Source organism: Apium graveolens, chromosome 3 (assembly GCF_009905375.1).
Source record: "Apium graveolens cultivar Ventura chromosome 3, ASM990537v1, whole genome shotgun sequence".
Classification (NCBI taxonomy): Eukaryota; Viridiplantae; Streptophyta; class Magnoliopsida; order Apiales; family Apiaceae; genus Apium; species Apium graveolens.
Window position 1 is genome coordinate 244,767,462 of NC_133649.1, and position 10,433 is coordinate 244,777,894.

Below are 10,433 nucleotides of genomic sequence, written 5' to 3' on the forward strand. Positions count from 1 at the left end.
CCAAATGCACGAAATTTAGACCTAATGTACCAGTTAGAAGGTCATCCCTATGGAGAAGAATTATGGCTATCACTCCGCGATAAGACTGTTGAGCCTGACTTTCATGTTGAGGGTGAATTATATAGCAAAAGTTTGAATATGTCTCATTTGGAACACTAAGTGTGAGCATTGTGCTGCTCAACTCATTCTGTACATGATTCTCCTCAGTAGTTTCACTGATTAAGCATGTTAGATATTCTCCTACATTGCTTGTGTTTTAAAGTACAATGCAAGGACATGTTATGGATTTTTGTATTTTGAACATATGTTGTGAATTTTCAAGGCCTATAGTAGGAGCAATGTACAACTGACTTATTGCATTTCAATTTATATATGTTATTAGTTTTATTATTAGTCATATCTGATAAGTGAAGTAGTTAACAAATAAGTATTCCAATGTTAAAAGCACCTTATTCTTTCTTAGTAGCACCATATGAGGAGAATTCGGGATGTAAACAATTTAATACTGTCCCACTTTTCCTTAAATTTGCAAATATAGAATTTTTTGAAGACTAACTACATATTTTATTACAATGTATAGTTTGTAAAATCGTAATCATGTCAAGGTTCAATTCTCCTCATTTATCTTTGCATGATAGGCTTTATAACAACCATTCCTTTAGTATGTAGTTAGTAATCTTATGTATCATGTTCCAAAGAAATTTGATTCCAAGCTCCTCGGAGTAATCATCAAGAACTTCCACCATCTCATACTTATGTCTTACCTCATCTGGAGTTGTGTTGTCCAATTCTGTTGACCAGTTCCAATATGCTGCCCATATTTCTCCCCTTTTTTCAATAAATCCTAACACATCCTCCGCTGCCAGCCTTCTCTCGACTCAAATGATGAGAAAAAATATTAACTTGATCAAGAATGTCTGTGTTCAGTACTTTGAAATGTCCACAAGATTTATTAAACCCTGAATCCAGCCAATTCGCTAATCCAAATTCAGTATCAGTTTTGGAGCTCAAGTAGCTGAAATGGACCTTCAATGGTTGCAGCGATGTGACTTCTCAGATTAAACAGTACAATCGAGGCATGTCATCTTCTTCATCATACAATGGCCATATCTTCTTCGGTTGGATGTACTCTTTTGATCTATCCTTATCAAAATCATGGAAGGCTAAGTCTGGGACGGATATTGGCACTGACTTAGCTTTCTTGAGCTTTTGCTGATGAAGCGACCTCTCTTTAATTATACCAACCTGTAATAACTCGAATTTTTGAGACCTTGTAAAACGTTTAATGAATGGTAACCCTGACGGACGGGAAAAACTTTTGTGCCCACACTATGTAGTACATGAGAAAATGAGTTTCGGAGTTGATATTTCGATTATACGTACCAAATGAGTGTATGTAAACGCTATTAGTTTTCGAAGAAAATGAACTTTGAAAAACGACCGTATTTACGACTCACCGAGGATTACGGGAATCACAATATAATTACAAGATTAAAACCCTAAGGATTTATATTCAAGTATGATAATTCAAAATATAAGGAATAAATACGAAATAAATTACGTCGCGAATCATTTACGAGTAAGTATTACGAAAACATTTAAGCAACCGAGCGAACGCGTAAACGATTAAATAAACGTAACGCACTAACTAAATCATGGTAGGAAAGTGACCATGGTTACTTTATCAAATAGTAAGCTAACCATAGGATGATCAAGCTAGCTAGCAAAATAGTGTGCTAAGGAAGTTAACCCATGTAGTTAGCTTGTAACCTAGCAAGCTACTTGGATTTTTTCCCCAAGATTTGCAACAAGAATAAAACTAGGATTCAACCTAGGAGAATAAAAATCAAGTGGAAGATATCACACCCCATTTTCTAGAAGCAACCAAGAGAAGCAACCAAGAGAAGCAAGCATAAATACCCCCCTTCACATTGCTTCCATTCGGCCCCTTGAAGAAAAATGAAGAAATCCAAAATCAAAACTCAAGTTCTAGCCATGGTAAAATCATCCCATTAATTCCAAAGATTCCTAGCAATTAAAAATTAAACTAAGGTAAGAAAATTCTTTCATCTCTCTTTATCAAGGTTTGATGGGTGAAATAAAATCAAGAAAGTCACTAGTGAATAGTATGAATGGTTACCTCTCTTTGGTTTCTTGATTTCAATGGTGGTTTTAGGTTCCAAAAATCATACCAAGCACTTCCAAGCCTCCACCATCCTCAAGAACACATCTCAATCTTTAAATAAAGGTAAAAATCTTTGGCCCAACTTTATTTAAGATTCATTTTTAGATCCATTTAGTATGAGGTAGTAAACCTAGTTTAAGAAGTGGTATTGATGAAATCTTGATGTTTAAGTTAAGTAGATTTAAGGTTGGTTGTTGTTGCCTCAAGAACATGATGTTCTTAAGAGAAGTTGTGTGTTGATGATGAAATGATGATTGTTGGTGGTTGTGTTAAGAGTTAAGGCGTAAACGAAACACCGATCGTAAACGTAACTCCGTTAAAACAAACAAATCGTAACTTTAAGTTTCTGCAGAAAGTCCCGAAGTTTTAAACTGTATTTTCTTGAAAAATAACCCTTGATTATGATAGACAATGTTATAAGAATCTTTTAGGCGCTTGAATCGCTTGATTCCGATTTACGGATCAAAAGTTATGGTCGTTTTACTAAAACTGATTTACGCAACAAAAACTGCTACGAGTTACGAACTTTGAAAATATAAAGGATCGACTTAAAAGTGTTCATAAATCATGAACATTTTAAAGACAGTAAGATATTTAGTTTTCTAACTTCCATAAAAATTTCAAGTAAAAATAATGATTTGTCAATTTTATAAAAATATCGGATCCGAGACCGCGCGATTAGAAACCGTAGAATCCATAAGCGGAGCTGACGGCGATAATGAGAATGAACCTTAGATACTTAGAAAAATAAAGCGACCATATTGTGAATAATGACTTAAAGGAATAATAAGGGTAGTATAAGTTGAGAGGGTGCATAATAAGTAGTACACGAGTGCGAGTCACCGTAAATTAGAACGGGACCTAACGAAATGAATTGTGTTTATGGTTATAGATTTCCGAGCGGAACCTAGAGCATCCTCCACCTCGAGATACCCAGGAAAATTTACAAACCCAACTCCATTTTACTGTTGTGTTGTGAAAGGATTGTTTTACTATCATTGCATAAATACCATGCTTGCCATGATACGTAGTTGTTGAATTTTCGCATAATGTAGCGATGTTGTACGATAAGTATATATCGTGAAATGTTTATTCCGCTATAAGCGTGACATATTATATAAGACCGAGAGTCGGTCGGGATTTAAGATAAAAACCCGGGAATCATTCCAGTGATATTATAGGACGATTATAAGTCCATAGTAGTACGTTTTAAAGGGACTCAACGTCCACTTACGAGACATTAAAAATACCTCGAACTTTTATTAAAACGATTTCCTAACGATCATATTCCCTTAACTATATTTTATTTGTTCAAATAATAAATATTATGTACCTATTCTTTTATCATGGGAGTAGTATACCCCAACAATTATTTATTTCAAACCTGATTAATCATTAAAGATTATTAACTACGTAGACATAAACTAGTTGAGGAAGATTATTTTAAAAATTCTTTTAGAGAGTAAACTCATTCGAGGTTTAATTATTTATCGATTATCATTTAATTATTTATTAATTATTAAAGGGTTTATTATTGATTTAAAAATCATAGAACTGGATTTAAACTACTTTCTGATTTTGAAGATCATTCGAATAATTTCAGATCGTCGGAGAATATTATCCCGATTTATTTAATATTTTGAATATAGTTTCAAGGAGAAACGTTTTCCCCTTATTTAATTATCTGTTGACAACGGTCAACTCACATCCCTAGTATTTCCTCCGAAATCTTCGGAAGTACATATATATATATATATAAAGTAAAGCTATGCCTATCAACAAGCAAAACGCTTGGGGGAAACTTCGGTGTGGTTCGAGTTCTCGAGATATGATAGGATTTCCTAAAGGACAAGGGAGGGGTAGGATCCAAGTACTTCGTGTATTGGATAGACTAATGGTACCGTAGGAGACGGTACAATATGTACCTAAGGACCTGCGAAGTGTCTGTATACCCGAAATGAGGACACATAGCCCGTATGCGGCAAGGGTGATAACCAGGATACGAAGGTGTCGTCAATCTACTAGTAGAAAAGGTTACTTTTATCGCAGTACGACTGATCATCGTATGTGGTGGCTCCAACGAATTTCCTAATTCTTCCAATTGGAATTGTGATGAAATACCGTAACCCAAGCCTAGGTGCTGGGATTACTATTAAGGTATTCGCAGGATATTAAAATCCCTTAAAGAATTGTTTTCATAAGAAGGTGTTTATCACCAAGGAAAACTATTTTCGAATAAAATATAAGTATCATATATGATGTTTTACGTAAGTTATCATATATAGTCATTTTCATACAGTACCTTATTATGCTGGGCATTATAGCTCACACTTGTTTTCTTAAATTGACACAACACAACAGTGAATTAAGATGCCTGCCATGAGAACCACGGCCAGGAAACGGGTAGGAAATGGCCAGCTGTTCCGTAGATTGTTTGGTGCCGTACCAAAGGTAGTCCGAATAAGCTGGATTAGTTTTCAGTTGTTTTTAGTTCGGCTTATTTATAAGTATGACTTATGTAAGGTAATAAACAAGAAACGTATATTTGTCCGGAGGACTAGCCTTACTAAAAGGTTACTCCCCGGTAAGACTAAATCACTTTTGGGTTGTAATAATTATCACTTGATGGTTGAAATTACTCTAGATATGATGGTTCGTTTCCAAGACAATAACCTGTAAGTGTGTGTGTGTGATAAGTGTGGGGTCGTGAAGCGTGAGTATTTATATATTGTGGTGTGAGTTGTGTGGTTGTAATAATTTAGATGGCGTGGCCTCCGAGATTCCTGACCCCGGATTTTGGGGCGCCACACAACCATTCCTTTAAGCACTAATTCATGATAGTTAATCCTTCATGTTATTTCTTTTCATCATTCCACTTCCTATTATAGTAGCACTTTATTAATCCCCAGCTTGATTATTAACATTCTGTTTGTCATCATTGTACAATTTAGGCATTGATATTATGCACTATTGGACTTCTTAAACATTGTCAAACATTTCCAAAAATGTCAATGAACATCAAAATCTGCTTAGTAAAGAGAGTTAACAGAAAGTTATGACTCATGGAGATGAACATTTTTTGTAACATCCGGGATATCGCGTGTAATTATTTTAATTAATAAATAATTTTTATATGATTATTATGTGATTTTTGGTGAATTATCTGATGATTGGTATGAATATGTGAATGCTTGTATGTGATACAGTATAAGTTTGTTAATTTTATTATGACCAGAATAAAATATAGATGATTACGGTATTTTTCTGGTAATTTTTGGACTGTTAAATGATTTTATATTGATTTATGAATTTATTAATTATTTTCTGAAAAATTACAAAATTATTTTATAAAGCCGGGAATCGTTCGACTTCAACGGTTTTTACGTTTTTACAACCCGAAACTTTTCCGAAAACTCCTTCCTAACCTAATCTGGTAATTTCGGACATTTTCCGTGTTTTGACTTTTTCAATCCGGATTACGGTTTGACCCGTGCGCGGCCCGGCGCAAGATTTTCGATACGATAATCATTTCGGTGAATCAACAAAACCCGTATTTTCAAAGGACGGGATGTTCAAAAATTCGTAATAAATACATGGAAAATCATTTTGACCCCAAATCTTCTTTGAAAAATTATTTTGATCGAATACCTTACGTGTTATGTGCTACGTGTTCACTGATTGATGCGTTATATGCCTCTGTGGTTATGGTTTGACTGTTTTAGTCATAACTTTTAATCCGTAAATCGGATTTGGGTGAAACGAAGGGTAGATAAAAGCTTATGACGTCTATGTGACGATTAGAATAATATGAGTATGAATAATTGATAGATACTTGTGATGCCTAGCAGAGTCAGCAAGGCGTAGAGAAGGGAATCAGTGATCCATAAATAGAATCAAAGCGTAGAAAGAGAAGGAAAGTGATTGATAAATAGAAGCAAATCATAAAAAGAGAAGAAAAGTGGTTGATGAATAAAACTGTTAGATGAGTACAAGTAAAGTGGAAATCGTCGGTGATAAGGCAAGTACCTCTGAACATTTTTCAAGATATATTGCAAATATTTTCGAACTGTTTCATAATATGTCGCTATTATTCAAAATAACTCATATTTTATACTGTAAGCACTTTAAACTATTTAATCTTGAACCCTGATTCTTATTGATCTTGAGCCATAAGCCCTGTTCTTCACAAACCATTGATTGTTGAATTCCCAGATACGATCCAAACACATGCGATACTACTCCACAAATACATATCTACCACATACTGATTCTGATATTGAATTTCTTAACATACTAACCCTTATTCCTTGTTTAACAGAAGACCAATTCTTGGAAACCTTGAACCCTTGGTCTTCTACTTTCTGATCCTTTCCTTGATTGAAAGCCAATCTTTTTGAATTCCTTGTTATACCGACATAGTATTGTGAATAACCCTATGCTTCAAGATAAATGTTGTTTATGATTCAGCTTATTGATTTACATTGGTTATCATATTGAATTGTTTTAGAATTGTATGGTTTTATAAATGTGGACCAGATTCGTGGTCAGACCAGATTCGTGAACATAATAGGCCAATGTGTGCCTTGGATCCAGTATATAGAGCAAAGCTGGGAGCCTTGCTCGGGGTTACTGCGTGACTGATCAGCAGCCTAACCTTGGTTTTTAAAATGAAAAGTGAATATCCAATTCTAATCATTGCTTATTCAGAAACTTGATTCTTCCGAATCATTTCAATTGGTGATTGTTTAACCTCAATTGCTTCTATTATTACTTGCTGAGCTAGTAAGCTCATTCTTGCAAATATTTTTTATATTTTACAACAGTTGAAGAAGAAAGTGTTGGTAACGAGGATTCCCTGTTCAGTGTGTGAGCTAGGGTTCCGGTTAAATTGGGTCGAGCTAGCAGAAGCTTTATAGTGTAGTTGGGTTATGCAAGATTGTAACAACAATATCATTTGCAATTGTAAGTTGAACTAGTTGGGTTTTGGTGTGATGTAATAAAAGTTAAGGTTGTTGATTGTTTTCATACTTGAACCTGTTGCGATCCATGGTTGTGAAAAGAAGGGTCAATGCATATAATATTTTATATACAGGTTTATATATTGTGTATGTGTGTTGTGAGCCCCAAACTTCTGACCCGGGTTTGGAGGGCGTCACACTTTTGGCCACTAACTATATCAGTTATGTATCATAATTGAGGTAATGTACGTGTTATCTTAATTAACAAAGCATTCAGATTGTTACTAAGTTCACTTCTTATAATCATCATTTGCTTAACGCATAAATCTCATTGGCAAAGATAATCTTCGCCTTGATTTGAAGTTCCTGTAATTTTCTTTTAAAATGGCGAGTAATCCTCGCATTGATTTGAGATTTTAATCAAGTAATAGGTTTCTGTAGTTTTCTTTAAAATTGACGATTGTGTTTTTGATGCATCTTTATTTTTTTATTTGTTCGTTAATAAAATTAAGAGTTCACCATCTCAGAATACTATATACCGATTGCTTTCATTTATATAATAGTTTACGTTTAAAAAATTGTCGGATAATAAGCTTGCGTAACACGGGCAAAAATCCCTAGTTATACTAAAATTTGATCTATTGAAAGGTCTGAAGTGCATATATTTATATGTCCTGTTATTTATACTATCCACTATTTGTTTTAGGTGAATTTATTTATCACTTTTAGTGGGCAGAATGTTATTCTCCCTAATATAGAAAATTATAATGGCATGATAATATCTCTGCCTCCTTTGATTTTGGACTTCCTTGACATCCGGCTGCAATTTAGTAGGAACCAGACATTAATTTTCTTTTTTTCCAATTTGTATTTGCAGGCATTGCTTTCACAAAAAAACATAGTTTATCTGGTTGCATCAATTTACACAAAAAAATAAATGTCCGAACCAAAAAGCACATTCGAATCTTCCCGAGAATGGATTGTGGATCACAAGCTTCGAGCTGTTGGTAATTTAGTATGTGAATTTCCAGAAACTAACATAGAGGTAGACGAAATAACTAATTATTGATATGTTGATAGGATGTTTATGGCTTAGCGGCATTACTGGTTCATTTGCGTATAACTCGACTGAAGCCGAATATGAAAACTAGCGTCAGGATTATACACGCCAGGTATAACGCTTCTTCATTTTTTATTGTTATTTTTATTAAACTAGAAATTTTCAACAAATTTATATTTAGCTTCTTCAACTTCTGCTATATTTATCGATAAAATGCTGCATAAATAAAGTTTCTGTAGCTGTAACAAGTCACATTTTTGTATTTAAGTTACATTTTTTTGACCGACACCTGGTAAATTAGGTGATTGCACACCCGTTGGTTGGATACAGAACGGGGGCTCAAGGACTTGAGCCACCCAATTAAATTTCCAGACTGCTACACTTGAAGATTACATGATGCTTATAATTTTATTCCTATCAGTGAAACCCCAGGAAATGTTTGTCGCGTACAGAGATGGAACACCCAACCACAGTCACAAACTCTCGAACCCTTGACTGTTCAGCGTTCACTACACAACTACTAAAATTTAGGGGATGTAATTTGATCAGAATTCGTTGCTTGGATAGACAGGTTGCATGCTCAAGCTTTAACCCTGGCAGCATTGGCGGGAGCGGCAGTCGTTGAGTATTCTGATCACCGGACAAAGAAGAAGGAACGTGTTGCTGAGTTTCTCAAAATCAAAGACGATTAGAAGTTTACAACTGGGTGCCTTGTGTACAGTAACTATATACTCCGCACTTGATCCTTAGAGCATATGCACGGGAGCCATCAGAAAATCAATTCAGCAGATGTATCAATGCTTCAGTGTAAATATATAATGCAGCGCCTCTTTTTTCCCTCCATCAATTATTGATGGAGCATCAATCCATCACCCTCACCATCAATATTTGATGGACCAGCTGATGCCATTGATTAGTGGGCTCCACAACTACTTTTCTCTTTTCCTTCTTTTTTACTTGCTTTATACATAGCTTTCTGGTGTTCTAACGGCTATACAACGGTTATAAATTTCCAACAGCTCTATTTTTTCATTTAACGGTCATATTTTGTAGCCTATAAATTACAAAATTTTAGATTCATTTGTGACATAAATTTTTACACACTTATATTTTTTTATATATTTTCTGTTTTATATAAATACATATACATATTTAAGAAAATGGGTACTAACTGGCTCCCCTCCGAAGAATTACAATTATGTGATTCAACGAAAATCTTATCAAAAATTTAAATTTATCCACAATCTTATCAAAAATCTAAAATTATCCAACAATATGTTATTGGATATTATTTGTGGGACCATTAAATAATAGAGATGAAATTAAATTTATGATATATAGTATAATTATTTATTTAATGAATAGTAATTGATGAATTGATGGAGTTATGTGGGTGTATAAAAATTAAGGAAAAAAGTGAATTTAGCATGAATAGTAACCAACTCCATTGATTCAATTGATGAATTGATGAATTGATGCCCCCGATGGGTGCATATGCTCTTACAATATTGTACACTTGTGACTTGTGTAACACATTAGATCCCTTGCCCCCCTAATCTTTTGTGCATAATAATGTATGCTATGTATGTCACGCTGGATCTAGCACTAAATTTTGATAATTTGAATTTAAGATTCGAACTGAAAATGGAGTACATTTAGTTTGATATGTAACTAATGTTTACGATAACTATACATGTCACCGTAACGACACCAAGTACAACAAATTAGCCATCGGTCCTAAGATGAATTTTAAGGAGTGATAATATAACATGTGCTACAACAATCTCCAAGTCACTCCGTAAATCACTAATAACTTTATCACACTCTTTATTTTTAAAGAGCATCCTCTTCTTTTTAAAGATCCCTTAACCAATATTTTATAATAAATCATGAGACACATTACCATTCTCTCTCTAACTTTAATGAAAATATTATATTTTTACTGTTAAAATATCATATAAGGAATGAATATGAGAAGTATTGTTGAAGACAAAACTCTTTATCCATACCTTAAAATACTAATAGCTAATATTTTATATTATATATAAGAAACGAGTTAAGAGACTGTTGCACTTGCTCTACTACTTGATATGTCATGTGTTTTAAGTTTGAATGAGACATGAGGGCCAACACTGCATATGACATATGTTGCTAAAATATGTTGTTTGAGATAAATTTGGTACAACATTCGTTGTGGTTGTTGGTGAAATAATGGAAGAATCGTGGAGAT

At 34.0% G+C, this 10,433-nt stretch overlaps 1 long non-coding RNA gene across 1 annotated transcript; it reads left to right on the top strand.

Moving 5' to 3' along the window:
• The first annotated feature begins 7,998 nt into the window (after positions 1 to 7,998).
• Positions 7,999 to 9,186, top strand: LOC141711020 (uncharacterized). Its single transcript, XR_012571183.1, has 3 exons — positions 7,999 to 8,150; positions 8,224 to 8,315; positions 8,505 to 9,186. It is a non-coding gene; the product is annotated as an uncharacterized LOC141711020 (long non-coding RNA).
• Positions 9,187 to 10,433: the final 1,247 nt, after the last annotated feature.